General features: G+C 34.4%; 1 protein-coding gene across 1 annotated transcript in view; it reads right to left on the reverse strand.

The window, feature by feature from the left end:
• LOC113500513 (protein GDAP2 homolog) overlaps positions 1-6,607 on the reverse strand; it is a 74,796-nt gene extending 68,189 nt beyond the window's left edge. Inside the window, exon 1 of the mRNA XM_026881342.1 lies at positions 6,440-6,607. The gene's annotated coding sequence lies outside the window, so the exon portion shown is untranslated. The remainder of the gene's footprint in view (positions 1-6,439) is intronic.
• Between the last annotated feature and the right edge of the window lie 14,693 nt (positions 6,608-21,300).

Consider the following 21,300-nt stretch of genomic DNA (forward strand, 5'->3'; position numbering starts at 1 on the left):
TACTGTAAAAATTATACAAAATATTTTTACAGTGAGATTGGAACTGGCAGCCGACTCCAATATAGTTGGGAAAAGGCTAGGCCGATGATGTTTTTTTACAATGCGATTGCCAAGTGGAAGAGTAGGGTTTAGTGTATTTATTTATTAAGCAGAGCTGTTGGAATTATAGAAGAGAGATGGCGAATAAATATTTATGCTTGTTGCTCAACCTTGAATTCAAATTTCATTTGCAACAGAAAACATCATCAGAATATTTATGTTGTCTTGCTATCACGGTTCATAAGATACAACCTCGCGACGTACCGCAGTCGGATAGACAGCGGAGCTTCAGTAATATAGGTCTTTTACTCTTGGATACGGAACCCTTTAACAAGTGATGTTAAAAAAAGGGAAAAGTTTTGGCACTTTCAAAATTAATTTATCGACTATTGTTGCTATCTGTACTGTGAGAGTATCATGGTTGGAAAAAGATTAAACTAAAGAATTTATGCATAGTTAAAATCAAATACAATGCATTGTTTTATATACAATCGTGAGTTTATGTTTAGAGGAATTTCAAACCAACAGTAATGTAAAAAGACTAGATAAATAAAGACAAATAAGTGACGTGAGGCGTGTACCAGAAGATATTTTTTTATAAGACAAATATCGTTCAAGTTATACATTGCTGGCAATGTTGCACGACATTAGTTGATATCGCTACGCGGCTCCGCAATGCTTTCGTCTCGCAGTTAAATGTCGCAGGTATTACTGATAAAATTATGTCAAAGTGAACATAAATATTCTAAATGCACAGAACTTCGACAGTTCGCTGATAAGCGAAGGAACTGTTTGTGTAGAAGGATGTAAATAAGTAATAGGAAAGTACCCAAATAGAAATAAGAATTTTGTTAAATGAATGTTGCATATTTTACTTGTTTAAAGACATTGCAAAAATTAACATTCTAATTGAAGTATATATTTTGTTCAAAATAAAAAAGTTTATCATGCGAATAAGCCTTAAATAAGAGTCGTTTTAAAATGACTATGTTTTATAACACTCAGAAAAACCGTCAATAAACTCCATAGTTTACGTCGATTAAGGTTAAATATGTACATTGAATAAATGTAAGATTATTAAGTGCTGTTCTTATAAATGGTCATCTCTCTATCAAGCACAGTTCTGACGGCATCATTAAGATAATATGCCCATTACTCTACTTCCAACGCAAACGAATGGAATGAGCGATGTTCTTTTGTTTGGAACGTCGCAACTTCAAATGACTAGATAATAGATGATCAAGTGAGTCGGTCATACAATGCTATAGGTTCCATACAATCATACAATAAAAAAAATTAAGAGTTTGGTGACCAATGACTATGTCAATGCTTAACCTTGCCTTTTTTACCGTCGTCTTTTATGAATTTGAATATCGTAAATGGAGATAAAGGGATTTCCGGGAGCGACAAATCGATCTAGCTACCATTATTTTTTGCAAATCATATTCGAGTTTTCAATAATCAACTTTGTCGATTGTAAACTATCATAAAATATATATTTTTGTAAAATTGTACAAGAAAAAGATTCCGAACAAAGTCAGCCAAGTTTTATAGAAGCCACGGAAATTATGATGCTACATATCCTCTACTTTAAAAGCACGATGCTTTCATGGAAGAAGTCTGTCTCTAGATTTATGCTACTACTAGTTGTTGCCCGCGACTTCGGCGGCGTGGTTAGAAGATTATGATTTATATCTGCCCTGTTTTTTCCACATTTTCCATTGTATCTTTGCTCCTATTAGTCGCAGCGTGATGGTTTATAGCCTTGAACCTTCCTCGATGAATGGTCTATTCAACACAAAAATAATTTTTCAATTTGAACCAGTAGTTCCTGAGATTAGCGCGTTCAAACAAACAAACAAACTCTTCATATATTAGTATAGATATAGATTTAATGTTTTACAACCAACCTTAGTGTTAAATATTTTTATACCAAAACAAACTTTACTGCTTTGAAACAAAGACGACTATGGCATATTTTTGTTTATGTTGTGTGAAGTACGAGTATTATCCTCTCGTACTTGGCTAATAAAGATAGTGCAACGTCTATAATTGTTAAACATTGAGGTACTTCGTTAACGTGACTGTGTTTGTTACCATTAATACTAGTTTCACCTTATTAATTGATAACCAAAGACTTGGTATTTGTATACCAAGGCTTATCACCAAAAATATTATAAACTATCTGATTCGATAAACCTCATTCTAATAGACTGATTTCTGAGTTTAAATGGGTTTAAATCATTTAGATGGATCATTTAGTGACATAAGTAGACACGTACAGCAGAAATATACATGTAAATAGTGTAATCATTCGTCTTTTATTTGAATTAATATATGCCTATACCTATTTCATTATACTACTAAGGTTTCTGAATTGCAAGATTCGAAATCCGGTAGAGAAAACTATAGTACCGAATGACGTCTATACATAAACAAAATTAATAGATTATACAAGCAGTAATCTAGCAAACGAGCATCTAATTATGCAGCACGTACATTGACCCAAATGCGAACGTACGAAAATTGCCACCGCGTCCATACTGAGTAATGGACATCAATATTCAAGAGATGATCAGATAGTTGGCCGGTAATGCGACACACGTAGATAATTGGCGACAGGGTACGTGCGCCAGGCTCGTCGCTGTGTTACTATGACTTGGATGTTTAGATAAATATAATCGACTTTGGTGATGGTAGAGTTGAGTCTATTGAAGAGAGCGTTTATAAAGCAGGCGTGATTTTGATTGGTGGTCGACTAAAATTTACTGATATTATGCGTTCCTCTGCTGAGCGTAATGTGGTGAGGTATCTTTCCATATTAAGAAGGTTTGAGCATTAATCGTCTTATTATTTAGGCAAAAATGTATCACTGAATCTGAAATAGTAACATAATGTAGAGTTCCTTTAACTAACACCTTTGTAGGACGTGACAGTTAACTATTTATGTAATAAAAATCTTTAAACATTTTGTAGACCTGACATAAGTGTCTGGAAAATTACTTTAAAATGCTAGTTCTAAGAGGTTCTTTTTTTGTTTTAAGGTATTTATATTTAAAGGTTATCGTTTAGCAAAGATACGTGTGGCTTCAATGAAATACGTCAAATGTTTTTATGGGTATGACTCACGCCATAATGTGGTCGGTAGAATCGTACAGGGAAACCGAAATAAAAAACAGGTTTTTTAAACTTGAAAGGAAGTTATAAGTAAGTCATTGTGTTAGTGTTGTGTTTCAAGAGCTCGTGGCTAAGCTACGAATACACAAGTTGATCGATGGCAGGATAAGCTACGCTTGATGCGGTCGGTCCGTGGATGGGTGACCGTTATAACGAGTTCCTCCCTCTTTCTGAATATAAGTCATTTATACATCTTTGACAGTCGTTACGGATGCTTGAAAGCTAGAAAGTCTGACAACCAGTCTGACTAAGAGGTATCGTGTTGCCCAGGTAACTGGGTTGACGGGGTCAGATAGGTAGTCGCTCCAGGAAAAGCACTAGTACTTAGCTGCATACGCTTAGAATGTAAGCAACTGTTCCATAGAAGGTAAAACTAACTTCAGCTGTCAGCGTTATATCGAAACTATTTTAACAGTAAGTTTATTTAATTAAAAACACATTCAGATAAAATGTAATCTGTTTACTCGTTATCACCGCCCGATAACCGCGCCTCGCCGAATTAGTATCGTAATAAACAACAACTAGGTATAATATATTTTTTACGCAGGATTTAATGGTATTTTTAGCTTATAGAAATTAAAAAGTACGGCTTATGAACCTACGTTTTAATTAAATTAATATTAGTTGTTTAACTTTTTTTCATCACTTTATTAATTTTAAAGGGCAGAGGTGTCCTGGTTCTGAGCAGTTAACACTTCCTTATCCGTTATTTTAGCATATATTATATACTTTTATGGCGAAACGGCTGAAACGATTATGATAAAATTTGATATGGCATAAATTGAAAGTAAAGTCACAAGTACAGTCAGTTATGGTATTTGCTACGACTTGAGCGATGGCATAACTGTTTATGTTTACAGTAAAAAAGATTACTTTTAAGGTTCTATATCTAAGGAGTTAATAGGCTCCGTTGTCAGCACGTCTGTATCATCTCCTACACCGTGGCCAGATAGTTATCGTTTTAAGAGATGATGTATACTATTGCCAGCTAAACAAAAGCTGGTACCGTCAACAATTTTATAGGGAACCAATTCCTAAAGCAAAATATGATTTCCTATAGCCTGTCTGTACGAAACCCTCAGATAAAAATCTAAAAGAATTTTATTTTTAAAAGAAAATTATTCAAGTGGTTATCCATATAATGTAAGTTATTAATAAATTTACACACGTCTTTTTATTTTTCATTATGACGAGTAACATAAAAAACCTTCTTTTGTTTATTCTCCGAGGTAATGAAAAAATTTTCGCGCACTCTACTTTAAAATTTATGAGGAAGAGTTACAAATAATTACTGGTCACACAGCCTGCTTACCGAGTTCATATAATAAACGAATAAAAAATGTGAACCCAGTTTTTATTTGCGTATGAACTCATTGTCATATTTTAAGTAAAAATTACTGTGTTAAGTTATTGTAATTTTAAACGAGAGTCGAATTATATTAACTCTTTAACAGTTGCATCCGTTGCATGGCGTTGCGTATTTCTTCAATTCTGTTACTTTTCTTTTTTGTTTACACACCCATACGGGACTAGCAAACGAACAATGTTTTTTAAATACATCTAGCTGAGCGATGCGGGTATCTCTACAACTCTACAAAATCTCTGTATTCTTTTTGCAAACTATCGAAAATGTTATATAAACATCTACATATAGTATAATCTAAAAACTAACAACTCAATATGTACAATAGTTTCCAAAGACAACACAAATAATTTTTCCCAATTTTTTTGGCCACGTATTAAAATTTTGTATTACAGAATCATATATTTTGAATAAAGAAATCCGTATCCATACCAGGTACCTAGACGGTAAAATTATATGTAAATCAGTCGTTTAGAAATCCTAAAGAACATTTGACCCTGTGAATCGCATCTCACATTGCGCTTGCAAGCAAAAGTAAGTCGATCTTAGTAACAGGTTGGTAGGTACCTACCTAGGTAGGAGGTAGCAGGTAGTGGGTCGATAACCTACCGCAGGTCGAGCGCGACGCCGGCTTTTTATTAATTTAGGCGAGCCGGCTATATCTGTGGTACAACGGCTACATGAACATTATGTAATCAACAATATTTTAAAAGTTTTGTGGTTGAAAAAGCACGCGGCTTTTATTTTGAATTGTCAGTTTTCGATGTTTTGTTTTAACATTTTATTTATAGATCTTTAGCGGTATTGTTTTTATGTATTTTTAACTGTTGATTACTTGATTGGATATTTATATAATAAACAAAAATATATTATTTATTTTTAGTAAAAGATAATGAATTCTTTCGTCAGTTCACGTAATCGTATTAAACATAAAAACATTGCTCTACCAATAACAAAACATTCAACAACTTATAGTGAAACAAGTTAGGAATGCATTTAGAATAAAGGTTGGGACTCGGCAACGGTGTCAGGGTCCTAAACCGGGCTTTTGACCGGCCACCACCAAACACAATAACGAAACAAAAGAAAAACGTTAGCGATGACTCGATATGAGCAAACTCTACATCAAGTATTGCTTGTTGTATTTAATAGTTTATTGTTTTTAACAGATTCTTGTAAACTCCTTCTGCAGTAAGCATTTAATACTGGTTTCGCGGGATGTACCACGATCATTTAACTCATATGCACAAATGTTTAAAATTATTAGCGACTTCTTGCTCGCCTTCTACACAAAAGTGATATTTTTTTATTGCATATAAATAAGTCCAGAAATCGTTACTCTTTTTTGTGCAGTCAGGAAACAAGATTATGATTATACTCGCTATGCATCATAACCGATACTTAAATAAACAATTTTATGATTAAATATTTGACGTCAATAGAGTCGTAACTCGCTTCATAGCTTTATAATGCACGATACCAGCGGATGTAGAGTATTGTAGAGCCGAGCCATCGCGGGAAGTCACGAATTCAACGATCTCAAATGACAGACGACGAAACATTAACAGAACTGTGGACAGTATAGTACCGACGAATCAAACCTTCAATCCTTGAACGCCGAGGTCACAGTTTATTGATACGATTGATAAGCAAATATAAAACAAAGTTATAAAAACTCTACAAACTGTACTGAGTTTAATGGAATTGATACTTATATACCTGGAAGACTTCTTTTGCTATTTACACAACATATCTATGCAATAATGTTGCAACAATCGTACAAAATCATTCAGTATACCATATCTTATTCTCTACCATTTAACATCCCAACCGGTTATTGCAACTTGTATCTTAGCTTACCATCAAAATTGAAATCCAGGGTGACAAAGTACACGGAACCTTGGAAACAAACAATATCACTGTCTCACTCACAGGGGAACAACTAAAGTTTATTGACACGCTTTTGTTTAAAACTGTATTAAACTATTACACACAGGTGACGCGACCGCTCGGTATGACCGACCAACAGTGACTGAGCCTAAGATGTGTCGCGACTATAGCCTTCAAACTTTTATGTATTGAAAAATGCACTTTACAGCATGCTGTTTAAGTTATATTTCGTTTGTTTTACGTTTGTTGATTTTGTGTGGGTTGCTCATTGCAGTTTTGACATCAGTTTCAGGCACCCACGCGTCGTTTACATCTCTACTTGAATAACCTGTGTCCACCTAGACTTGTCATAGCAATCTTTAGACGGACTTAAACCTCTATTTCGATGTATGGTGTAATGGAATATTTGCGTCATGTCTTGAACTTTGATATTTTGTTTTGAATTGAAAATCGCAAGTTTAGGAATCGTAATATCATTGGTCTAATGAATTTATTGTTGTATTTTTTCTTCTCCTTTCTCACGTGCCTTATCTTGAAATTAATTTATAAAACATAACGTTTTTTTTTTGTTCTCAGAACAATAGCCATAAATTAGGATTATCTGGAAATGTTTTTTTTTTATATTTTACCTGTTTTTATTTATGGCTGATAAATATCTAAAGAGGTAAAAAGGTTTTTTGCTTAAATATCCGCTGTCATCACCATTAATTAAGCAATTAATAATTAACCTATAATTATTAATTGTGGTGATCGGTACTTAAAGAAATGAATTCTAAAGAAACAATTGTGTAATGAAAGTATCATAGAAATCGAAATTACCTTATTATTTAGATTTCTATTGAAAGTATGGATTAGATTACCACATTATTGTATCCATATTTATAATTCATTGGTTATTAGCATCCTAATGGTCTTTACATTTGAGCCAAGTGAAATAAATTATTGTTATAAAGAAATTCAAAACATAAATTAGTATAAAAAAATAGTGTTAAAAGGTAATAAACCAAGTGCCTAATCTAGTTCACAATAAGCCATAACGGAAAAATCGAACTTTTCACAAATGATCTCTAAGCAACCTTCGACCGAGCAGCGTCGACTTGATCATTCTGACCGTATAATGTATATAAAACAGAACCGCTTTCAACGCAGTCAGATAAGAATGCTATGTGAATCCTACCTACCACCTTCAAACCGAATTAAATCGAAAACGGTCCAGCCGTTTGACAATGAAGAGGCAGCAAACATACTTACGTAGTATACGTACCCTACAAATACACTCACTGTACTTTTGCATTTATATTAATAGCGTTTTACAGCCAATAGTTTGTCTATAGATACCTATTTATTGGCCGGCAATCAAGCGGTGTGCATTGGATCGTTTAAAATCGGCCGCCGAACTTTGACCGTAAAAACTAGGTTGATATCGGCAACCGATTTTATTGAGTTCAAACTAAAGCCGTTTAAAATTTCGATAAAAATTTAAAAAGCAAATTCTTTTACACAGAGCCCATTTCTATAAATATATGTGCATATATTGGGGTTTTGCTACCATTAATGAACCCCTATTTATATTATAAATGTGAATGTACGTTTGTTTGTTACGCTTTGACGCGAAAAATAATTAACCGAATTCAATTTCATTTAACTTGTACACGTGGTCTTAGAGGAAAAAGAACAAATATTATGCTTAACAGAGCTGTATACCACGCGTGCAGAGCCGCGCGCCACCGCTAGTACAAATACAAATTCAACGCAGGTACTAAAAAAACAGGAAAAAAACTAGATTGATCGACTTACCTTAATAACTTTGCTAAAGAAAAAACGTACCAATAACATTACAAAAACAGATTAAAATTACAATGTACGGTAACTATGGCATGCTATACGCCAAAGTAAGGTCAAAACGCAACGCAATTTGTAGCGAATAATAACAAAAGATTATCGTTTCAAATAGACTTCTATGATAGGTCTGTAGGCAGTTGACGAGACCTAGATTATCATAATGACAGCCTGCAACCACTGCATAGCAAATGGATTCATCAATAAAATTATGACTTATAAATTGAAGGGGTATTTTGTAAAACAATAATTGTGAATTATTAAATGATGTAACGGTTTACTCACGCGTATTTATCGGGGTAGCCCGACTAGTTTCGGACCGCGGCGGGATCAGTTCGACTCGCGATCCCGCCGCGTCTGCTCATAATTAAGGACTCCGGTTGGGTCGCGTGAATATAAATACGCGTTTCTCGTTGTTTCTTGTAGACGAATATGAAATGAATGAAAATGACATTTATTACCGAAAGCGTTGGGGATCTACTTGTTCTATACGCCTAGATTTAATAGTAATTAAATCTAAAAACTATTTTTAGTAATGGTTTGGGTGGTTTTTTACACGACGTCTAAGATTTACTTACATGTTTGGAATAAAAACTGTAAATTTCATAAGATTCCTAAAGCTGCCGTGGAAATGAAAAAGATGAAGATGAAAAGAAAACAAAGGCTAGCTCGGCATCGACCTCATATAGACTAGGATTAAGGCCAGAAAATGTTAAAGTTTATATCTTACGCATTGCAGTTTTAAACCCTAGTTTACTGCAATATTAAAGCTTGGAAACATCAGCTAAGTAACATACATATACATTACAAAGAACAATGCCTGTACTATGAGCTTTTAAAAAGGAATGTTAGAGTTGAGGAAGCGAGATGGTGCTATACAAGTTACATCAGGTGTCTCGTTTTTGCGACAGCAACATACTTGCAATAAATTTCATAGTACGAGGCCAAACTCCCGTAACTCATCCCTTGGGCGCCGTATAGCAAGATAGCTAGCAATGCATGCGGTATCACCAAACTAACAGTTTCGTTCTTAGTTATTTATTGAGAAAGAGATATGAACTAAACATCAATGTTTAAAGTAAGAAGCAAGATTTTTATTCAGAGCCATCTTCTTCTTACGTTTTTGGAATTTAGAGTTCAGAAATACGATGTAGTTACAGCTTTTCAAGGTGAGCTTCCAATGAAAAGAATTGTTATGAAAATTGAATTCAGGATTTAAAACAATGTTTTTAAAAGAGGCCAAGGAGCCGTTGGCTTTGGGAAAATGAGTTATATCCGTGTTGATTTTTTTTCTGATCTTATATCTGAAAGCATAAGACAAAGACTTAATGAGAAGGACACTAAGAAGTAGAGATGATCGATGCCTCAGTATTCATTGAAATAACTAATAATTTAGCTCAAATAATGGCCATTAATAAAGGTCTTGTAGAAACTGGGTCAGAATGTGATTGTAGCGAACCGAAGGCCATAAGGGTAACAATACAGACCTAAGGTCTGAATTATAAATAAGTGAATATCGTAACCGAAGTACGTCATAAGAAGTTCGGAATTTCGGCTGAATGTGAACTAGTTAATAATAAATGAACTTGCATATACGAAGTATTAATATAACTTAAAGAGGAACCGAAAATTCGTGTGGTTTAGAAGAAATTATGTTTGATCTTGGAGTAGAGAATGTTAAATGAAGGAATAGCAAAATCTTCTTCAAAAATTTATTCAGAAGGCTTTGGTATTCATAGTGCCAGCTTCTAAATTATCTGACAGGCTGTATTGATCGAATATTGCCCTTGACAATTTCAGCTTCCAAAATTATTGACACCTGGGTTTTCTAAAAAGGTTTTTTTTCTTCAAAAAAGGTGGGTTTTAGTGGGTTTGGCGTATTGACCATTATTTCTAGACTAGACTAGACTAAAATTATAGTGTAAACCTAACTACAACTGTGCCGATAAAACAAGAAGTGTCACTACCTAATATGCAGATTCTTTGCTAAACTGGTTGTCTGGTTGTTTGCTAACACAACTTAGCCTAGCTTTCACTGCATTAGCGACAGTAATCAGGTTTACTATTTTATTAAATAGACGGTAAATTACCAGTGATGGTTAGTTCGGAAATAATTTTGAAATAAATAAGAAACTACCTCGTGTATATTGAAACTATTTTATAAAATAAGTTTTTAAATGAATCTCGCAATGATACTTGTTGATAAAATAAACTTAAAAAAACATGAACTTCTGCACACATGAAAACAATATAATTATAAAAAATATTTTTTTTGGAATAAAATGCTGGCGAGCTTGTTATTAAAATTTCGTGAAGAATAAAAAATCCAGAATAATATCAGAAGACCACCACGGTAGCTAATAATAATCTACAAAATAACCCAAGTGAATGGACTGTTGGATATAACCGAATTTCAACCCGGCTCAAGTTAAGCAACTTGTTTTGTAAACACCCGTCTAGAGTATTTAACAATGTAAAACTATTTGCAGCCAACCAAAAATAGGGCGAACTCTTGTCAAAACACTTAACTTTCCAACACGTCATGACTAGAACAAAACTTTAAACCATACTGAAAAATCCAGATAAAATTAGCGCCTGCCAAATAAGGAGTAGCAACATGTCACACGACAGCTGATTGCCTATGATGAGATAGTTTTGAATAAGCGTTTATTCTTTTTTAAAGAACTTTCTTCCAGTATTTACTTTATTGCCCAAGACATTATGTACATATATGTACAATTAATGACAGTGGAGAAAGCAACAGAGATATTACTAGAAAAGGGCCAGGTAGAGGCTAACTTTATAGTATTACAATGAGTTCAGTTTTATTCATATCTATGTTAGAAAAATAAATTAAATATATGTATATATTTATTGTTGCTTTGTGTAAACTTTTAATAGTTCAATGAATTTTAACCGTGCCAGGTCCTTTATCGTCTAAAATGTGCTTGGATAATTATGCTTTAACGAGCGTGGTTGCGTGAAGACTTACTGATAACGTGGTGAAGCTAGATCGTATAATTATGACTTCAAAATACAATAACCATGTTTTTTTTTTCAATTAAATACAAGCCTATTAAATAAATAAAGTAAACTGTAAAGTGAGTGTCTTTTAAAATATTATAGATTTGAAGCAAACGTGGTGACATGGTAACATAAATCAATTAGAAGTCAGAAGTAAGTTAAATGAACAATATATATACGAAACGTAAATGGTTAACATCAATCAAGAAAATAATCCGTTATGAGGCTCGTTATATCATATTTCTTTGTCACGAATACCATGAATAATAATGGTACTAAGGTACTACCTTGAAGTACTCCAATCATGATCTACAATCAACGATAAAATAAGGAATTTTGTAATCCTGCAAACTGCAATTGATAATTAAATAGGTGTATTCAAAGCTTGTTATACAAAAAATATTATGCATTCAGTAATTATGTTCTTTTCATTACAGTTAACAGAGTCAAAACCTATCGACGTGTCAGAGTATACAACAAAGAACTGCTAACATAAAATGCATTCTTTCTCGCCAACCACATTATCCACTCGCAAAGGTTCGCCTTTGAACTTGAGTTTCCACGACTGGATACATCGTTACAACAAATCAATAGTTACTAAAATAAACTCATAATGAATATAGAACGTGTCAGGACCAACATCAATATTGTTATAGACTCCATCTAATTTAAAGTTTTTACTATGTTTGTAGGTAATGGTAGTTTGAAAGTATGTAATGGCAATTTTATAGTTTAGGCTTTATTTTTTTGAGAATAATACCCATATCTTGTCTGTACCTTACTATAATTTCAGGTTTTTATTCATTGTAATGTATATTTTATGCTACAGATACTGAAAGCCTTGAAGCAGTAAAATATTTTCCCCGAATCGTATATACATTCAGTACACTCGAATCTTAGCCTAATCCCGCCAATCCGTCGCATAAAACTCATGTCAAGGACGCCGTCATCCCGCTAAGTCCACATCCCTGACAAGGTTACCTATATTGCGAAATCTATTAATATCGAAAATAGGGCAAGCCCCATTGCCGTACGTACACCGTCCTTTATCCGCATCTGTATTGCATGACGTTCAATGAATGAAGTAGTGAGCTAAAAATAGACACTGGTTGTGTGCAGGGATTAAACCTGAATGGGACACACCCCCCCACCGGCCCCTTAGTAAATAGGGCAGTGTGTCACCAGTAGCGTCACAATCGCTGACGTCACGACGCATCCCAGGTGAAGCCGGGAAATAGGTCAGTGTGTACGTAAGCTTCAATGATTTTATAAGTGGTATATCAATGTGCTAATGCTGGATGCCCCATAAACAAGCTGCCTACGTCAGTTGCTGGTTGAACAGAAACTGTTTGGCTATCACAAGGATATTTATAAGTAAATCGTTATTAGGAATTTATGTAACGTATAATTGTTTGGAACAATAAGGCATTGTACGACGGGTCTATCATAGAATATTAATAGCATTCGTATAAAATATTTAGAATTTCATTTCTGGACGCCTAATGACTGGAACACATGTCTGTGAATGATAACATTATTGTCTTTACTATACAATGATTTAATTTGTTGAAGACAATGGCATTTATTTAAAGCCTTGATTATTTTTTCCATTATTGTGAAATACGATTTTTAATTATTTTGTCAGGACGGTCGATTTGTATGATCCACGACCGATTGTTCTGAATCTAGGTGACTTGATCATAGACTTGATTTTTTGTTAAAACCCCACGAAGCAAGGTTAGAATTCAGTATCCGAGTATTGCTTTGTAGTCCTTAGTATAGTAGGTCTTAAAAAGAAAGGTGACAAGTATTTTATACTATTAGACGCAAATTAACTGAAAAACTGTAATCGGCCTGTTTTATTCAATGGGAAACCAAAGCAGCTAGTTACTGGACGATTTTTTAAAATTACTCAATCGAGGCTCATGACTAATCCAGTCTTCGAATTATCTAGAATTTCGTTTGTAATAGCAATCGCGACATTTTCACGTATTTCTAGGAACTCAAACTATTTATCCATCGATTTTATTAGTCAAATGAAAGTAATAGTTTTCGGAATTAATACACGAATAATTTAGAATGGTTACTTAGAATTAAGTTTAAATTAAACATAGCTGTATTGTGTTTCCTTTAAGACAGACATGCTAATATTGGGTCGGCCAACACGTGGATATAGTTAACAAAGCAGATAGCAATAACATAATATCAGCCTATATACATACGTCCCACTGCGGGTAAAGACCTCTTCCCGTATAACTTTGACCTGCACATCTTGCATACAAATCCATGCATGTAACCGCAAAGCAGATGAATTGATCATTAAAAGGATAATTAATGGGTGACAATAAAATGTATCAAACTTGCAAGCCTGGATGTTTCGTTGTATATTTATGTCAACTGAATATATGGTATTAACAAGAGAGGGTTACACTATTATTAGACAAAAATAGATGACAACTAGCTGATTTAATTTATTGTTGAATGACGTTGTATTTCAATTAATAAAAATAACAATTATAACATCCATGCTCATTCTAAAGTTTTATATTTCTTCGTCATCAGTATGTGCAGTGACTGCGTCATGCTTCATTCAAAACGGAATGAGCGTGAAGATAAGAGCTTCAATCTACTACAATACAGTAAGATATTTTAGCACGTGAGTCTACCAAGAAAGATTATAATTTTAAGTTCAATGGAATTGAAGGCGAAACTAAATAGATTGATACGAGTATGTTAATATAAAAGGTGTCCGAACCGATTTCCGTCATAACGGCTAGTGTTACAAGAGACTAGCCCGCAGAAAATATTATAGTGCACAAGCGAATACACAAACACCGGTGCACTGTACAGTTATTTACTCTCACCGATGGGTCTCAATCACCGGGCAGGCATCAAAACTAGATCCACCTTTTTTGTGCCTTCCAAAACACTCAAAAGGTGTTTTTTTTAAACAGTAAATTTTTGAAAAGCTGGTGCATGATTTTACTTGAAACCTTTTTTTTGGCAGGACCCTACCAAAGATAACTAAATCAAAAATAATTGCTTTCAGCAAGAATAGTTTGTTTTCCGACATCCGACTTACAAATTAAAATTAATCTCGTTAAAGATCTATCAATACTTAAACCTCTTTAGAAACGACTTCATCAACTTCAAACTATAGAGTACCCAGTGGTGCAGTTCCAAAGACTCTTAAATCGTCTTAAAAGAGATTCCGTGTAGCCGATCTATATGCAAGCAAAGTTAACCCCATCCCGTGACTTGGCTGCCTTCCAACTGTCCCGATGCTATGTCTTTTTACATTAAAGCGCGGGGAGGCAGACGATGTCGCCAACAGAAATGCGGTCCTCTTAAATATTATTTTGGTTTTTGTGGATCACGTATCCACGATGTTAGTAACGATTTAGAACGTCTTTGGATTTGGAAAGTAATGGAATTTATAAACCGATGAAGTATGAAACACTCACAACCTGCTTACATACAAACGTTATAAATATTAAAAAAAATAATAGGAACCTCCATCTTCTAACCATGTTGTAAATAACGTAAGCCGTTATTTTAGATGGGTGTTAAATAGGTATGAAGAAGGTAGGTACAAGAACGAATTTTATGTTTTTGTTGTCATTAAATTAAATCAATAATCACCATTATCAGGATCAAAAGAGACTATGTCCCATAAGACCGCTAAATGCGAGTCGGACTTGCGACACTCAAAGTTCATTACAAACAGGATGAAAAACAAATTACATTAAAACCATAAATAAATGAGAAATGAGAGTCATGGTCCAAAATATGCCTTGATTGTTAATAAAAACCGTGAGAACTAAATCAATGACAAGTGCAATGGTCATCTATACTTCTATATACTAATATATAAAGCTGAAGAGTTTGTTTGTTTGTTTGTTTGAACACGCTAATCTCAGAAACTACTGGTCCAAATTGAAAAATTCTTTTTGTGTTGAATAGACCATTCATCGAGGAAGGCTTTAGGCTATATATCATCACGCTGCGACTAATAGGAGCGAAGATACAATGGAAAATGTGAAAAATACAGGGCTGGTATAAATCATAACTTATATCTTCTACCCACGGGGACGAAGTCGCGGGCAACAGCTAATTTCTGATATTGAATTAAGTAACAAAATAAAGTATAATTTATTTTTAAAACTTAGAATAATATTTTATAGCCCAAGGTCCGACTTGGTTCCGTTTAATTCTTCGGTAACAGTACCCTAAAAGCAAAGACTTTATTTTGTTAAGGAATACTAAGAACAAAACCCAGTAACTTCATTTAACAAAAGTTTTGACTAATAGAAATCGCAAGAGCACCATTGAAATTCAGGCATTGTCTTCATAACGAGAAGTCAACAAAACAGTGAAAATGCACAAGCCAATGAGAAGTAGGTCATAGCTTGCTTATTTAAAAAAAAAGATGCGACTCTACTTTAATGTGGTACTTAATGTTTGCTCTGCATACTGGCATGATGAGCTCGGATGAAATGAGGTCTTGCCACAAAGGTAACATAGGTGAGCCCGCAGAGTCTGTGACGTAACGGTTTCGGAGGTTCCGCGCCAAAAGGTGGATAGATAAGACTTATGTAATACAGGTCTTTAAGATACTCTTAGCGTTCCGATGTTCGGTAATGTTATGTTCCTGTGTACGAAGGTAGCGGAATTTATGTACAGATATTTTTAAGGCTTATCATTGGCGTTTGGAATGTATGAAAGTAAGTTTCTTTTATTTTCCACAAGTCAATCATGATTTTGAAGTCTGGGTCATGGTGTTCATCGGAAATTGCAGAAAGGTTTCTTCATCCTCTTTACCTTTGTCGATGAAAGTAAAAAAAAGCAGGTAAACAAGATAAAGATATTTTTTTCTTGAAGTAAATTTCAGTGGTAAAATCGTGTGATTTTTACGAAATACGTTTGATCGTAATTAATTTTAGTCTGTATGTGTGTCTTGCGAAACGTGGGAAATATTTATAACGCTTTGGACTGTGGAGATGGCAGAAAGGCGGGAATTACGCAGGTGTGAAGTTATTGTTCACAAGTTACACTGTCGCGTTGTATTACTACGTCCAGTAATTCGTGTTTAACTTCTCAGTAATATTGGAATGTCATAGGCTAGACTTGATAATCGCGGTAGTATGCATCGCGTTCCTGGTTTCAGATACAAAGGCTAAGCACTCCAGTAGTTTTATCCGGTATATCTCTCCGCCTACCCAGGGGCGGCGAAAGTCCGTGAAGGCTTTCCCGGGTAAAAAAATGACTAGACCAAATCGGGTTTGATGAATTGTGTAGAAAAACATCACAAATACATATACATACACACATTCTTTTTCTGTTTAGTTTTACAATTTTTTACATGTGTACATTCCTTCAGGGTGTCACTAAGTTTTATGAAAATTGGTCCAGATTTTTGGATCGTTACTTCGTATTTTAAGTTTACGATACACTAAAATGGTTTTCCCAATGAACTACTCTGTTTACTAATGTAATTTTACATACCGCAAAAGAAATAAAATCGTAGAACGAGGAAATCTGTACATCGCGATCAGAAGAATCTTTGCTGCGTGGTCTTCTAACGATATGGAAGCCAAAAATATTTTTATTTCACCACATTTCGACACAAGCATTGAACATCTTAGTGCGGGAGTCGTTTAAAAAAATTATCTGTGCGTTTGTATGCGATGTTCTCAGCAACGGCTGATCCAATTCAATTGTGTTTTGTATTTATTAGGGCTAACTTTACACACCCGTTAGTGTTTGTTTCATGTCCATCAGTTAATAAATAATAAAAGTTATGCTAATTAAAAAAAACTGATCTTTGTACATTAGATATCCAAAAAATACTGCCTAAAAGGCACCCGAATGAAGTTGCTAGCAGAGCTAGTAATGTTGGTATGTTTTTGCTCGCAGGAAATAATTTTCGATTGTTGAGGTTCTTTTATAATTATGTATGTTTTGACAGTCAATTATATTATTTTTTATATTTAATTTACTTTCAAGTGCATGGTGTTGATCATTTTGTGACCATTAATTATATTAACTAACACGTATATAATTTTAAAAAAAACGTCGACAACTTTAGCATCATTAAAATACTCGTACATTCTAATTAACTTGACAGATCGATATTATTAAGGGGCTCTACACAAACACTTAGAAACTAAGCTATTAATTTCTAATGAATTTATGTAGGTACTACATAAAATATTAAATTAATTATGATGAATTATTTTTAACTAACCACCCTAAACTCTACACGGCTTACTCTCCTATCACATAAAAAAACATTCTCAAAAACATATAAGAACTCCTTAAAACTGGTAATCAAATAAACTGCACGCCTCACACCCCTACGGTACCGCTGACATTGGCCTTACGTACAACCCAACACAATCAATACAACTTGTAAAAGTATATTACAAAGGAAACAAAAGGATTACTCACATACTATGACAGGAAAGCTGAATGAAACACAAGACACTGTAGGGCTAAGACCGCGAACGTTACACACAAATGTTAATACAATAAAATATTAGGAAGAAATCTACAGTAACTATCTACCGACAACTAGTGGCCGCCCATTTTGTCTCCTGTCAATTTATTTTCATGTTGCCAGAACAAAAAAGGAGAGTTTTCAGGCGTTCGAAAACTGCGCGTGGAAATGCTTTGGCAGGCAAAATTATGTTTGTTGGTTTGAGATTAGTTTGATGGTAAGTTACTCAAGGTTTTGGGTCTTACTTAATTAGTGTAAGTGTTAAGAGATCAGCTGTTTATATTATTATAAAATCCTTAAAAGAAATTGTTGAAGAGGATTTGTTGTTTCAGTTGAACGTGTTTCAGTTTTTTTTTGTTTTCTTTTATATCCAGAAACTTTACATATCCGCTCTTAAGTCATACAACTAAGAAAACGTTAAATCTTTTATGGAATATGCCTAAACTTTAACATGAACTAATTTTCCTTGATGGTTCTGCGAGAAAATCGTATACACGCCATTTTCTGGTACTAGTACCGCCACCTTGCGGATTTATCACGAAATGGTTGAGGAAAATATTTTCCGTAAGGCTTTGCGTAGTAAGCGGCGTGGTTAAAAAGTAGGCATTATACTGTTACTCGTAGTTCCTAATAACTTGAATAGATGTCGCTACTTGCCTGGTATTGAGTAGGCTTTATCCACCGTTGCAAAAAGATGGGTGTTGTTGGGTTAAGTATGTTTTACTGGTTACACTTAATTGTTTTCGAAACTTAAGAATGCTTTACAAAATTAAACACAAATAATATCATTCTTATGCTAAGGTCAGTTCCTACAAGACTAGAAAAAGACAAATAACACACAAACTTGTTTTAATAATCAAATAACAATGTTACTGAACAGGACGAGCTTTAAGAGTGAAATTTGGGAAGATGTAGAGTTTGGCGACATCGAAGCGGCGGTGAGTGCAGAAGGCGTCATACTGGTCGTAGGCCAGCTTGGACCCGATGAAAGAGACGGCGAATATACACACGAGGAGGAGGGCACACACAGTGGGGCAGAGGATGGCACCTAACTTGCTGGCGCGGTCCGTCCTGATGGACCCTAGCTCGGAGTCGGTGATGCTGTGCCGTTCCGATCCTTTTGTCATTACTGTAAAACAAGGTCGTGATTGAATTAAACCTCATGGTGGATTTAGTAGTTTCCATCGTGATGGTTTCGTATTTCTGTTAAGCATAGTTCATTTAAGCGGGATGTCAATAAATGGAATGTACCAGAGCTTACACTAGCATCACCTTTTTAAGGAACATATTAGAAAAAATAGATTTGTAAAATGCACTTATTCCATCCAAAAATCCATTATTAGGGAATTGGTACTTTTACTAAGTCGCACTGTTTCACTGTCGTACAAATACTTTAAATTATTTATTTCAGTCGGCTTTAGGAGCTGTAATACAACTATAAACACTTTCTTCCAACCATATCCCAGTTTAAAAAGACATTTTTTGATCATTAAAAGTAGTTTAGCCCATTGGTGGTGTATAGCAATTTTAAATATTTGTTTTTGATAGAGTAGTTCTACATTATATATAACACTTACTTTTTCTGTACCTTTTATTTAATTTATTTTATGAAAATAATACAGTTTCGTGAAAAAAGATGCTTGTACAAAAAAGACAATGTCACTGTTCTTTTTAAATTATTGTAACTTTTTTTTTGGTTCAGAGAAGAGGAACAGTTTGTGCGTGCGTTTATGATTGTTCATAGACGGATTTGTTTATGAAAGAAGTTTATATGTATATGTCCATATATTCCCTGTATATTTTTAAATGGTCCAAGCTGACTGTATGGAGACTACGGAATAGGGATATTGCAAATATTATAGCAAAGTCTTGTGAAGAGTTCGACCAGATAATGGTAAAAAAAATGATAATTAGTGTACACAACACCCTAACTTACCATCTTATCTGTATCAAGCGCATAGTTGATAAAACATATTTTATTTTAATTTACCTCTGAATCTTAAATATCAAATTTATAGGCTGCGTTTCCACCAACGATGTGCGAGGGAAATGTCTTGTAGGGATGTTTAGCTGTGCTGTGAAAATGTGTCGCTTCCATCAAAATGCGTGTAACGACGATACGAGGCGATGCAAGGTGTATCAGGGAAAACTCCTTTTATAGCCTTAGAATGTCGGAAACACATCGCTTGTTTAATATGGGCAAAAATCGAGGTTTTTTGGGCCATTACTACCGGAGTATTCTTTACCGCGGCAAGACAAGCGAGTCAATACTATTGGTTTTTTAGCACATTCCTCGCTACGTATCCTCGAACATCTCCGATAGATACGCAGCCTTAAGCAGGCACTTCTTAAACTCTGCTTTATATGGTTTCTTCGCAAAGTTCACAGGTCTGGCCGAGCTTCTTAATAGAACCTGCTGGAATATTAATGTTGATTTAAAACATAGTGCTAATTAGTGATTACACGTTGTTTAAATTTTCGCACTTTGTAATGACACGCACTTTAATACGACCCCGCTAATTCGTTGTAATGCATGAATTATGGCTATTACGTCATTTTGGATGATGTGTGAGATACAATAATTGTAAAAATGAGCCTATGTAAATTTGTCGAGATAAGTTCTCCCTTTTTCTAACTTGTTTTACTATTAATCTACACATTTTTTACCACATTTACTGACAACTGAACAGCAGGGCTGCCTTACACATTTATGTGTAACGGTCTCTAGGTAAAAAAAAATGTTGAATTTTTCCGACTGGGAAATAATTTGGACCTATAATAGTGTAGCTTAAAACTACGTCTGTCGTTTACAAAATTTTTGACGTTATCAGATAGACTCATTGCTCTTCATTAGGAAAATCATTGTTGTGTATTACGCTTTACAGTTATGACAAGCTGTCAATACGAATTGAAGTCTTGTCAAGTAAAAGAATCACGTTCCAGTACTCGTACCATTTATCGAAGTTTTAATTTAGTTAAATAATTACCTATATAAGGATTTCTTTGTTGATTAAGAAACAGTGTTGGACGATTCCTTGAACCACATATTTCTGTAAGTTTTCTTCTCTGGTCACGTTTATAGTTGGGATTCATAATTCTCGCAAAATTCAATGGAATTGCTATCCAGCCGTGCTTATAATCATAAAAATCTTTACACGAACGATTCGGTCTACGACATAAAGGGTTCCAAGCAACAGAAGAATTACAAAAATCGCTGCCTACTTATACTCTTCCGGTCATCCTCTGTAAATCAGGATGCAATCTGTAATATCGTCCAGACTACATACATAGTAGGAGACACTTTCATTGGTTGTCTAGACTTAAGACAATGACCACGGGACTGATTTCGACATTCCTTCCAAGGACAGTCTACACTGCAAAAAATCTATTATATGAACACAAACCCCTCTTTTTTATTATGGCATATTTTTTTTCAATACAAAGTCCAGTTATTTCTTTAATTTTGCCG

Source organism: Trichoplusia ni, chromosome 14 (assembly GCF_003590095.1).
Source record: "Trichoplusia ni isolate ovarian cell line Hi5 chromosome 14, tn1, whole genome shotgun sequence".
Lineage (NCBI taxonomy): Eukaryota > Metazoa > Arthropoda > Insecta > Lepidoptera > Noctuidae > Trichoplusia > Trichoplusia ni.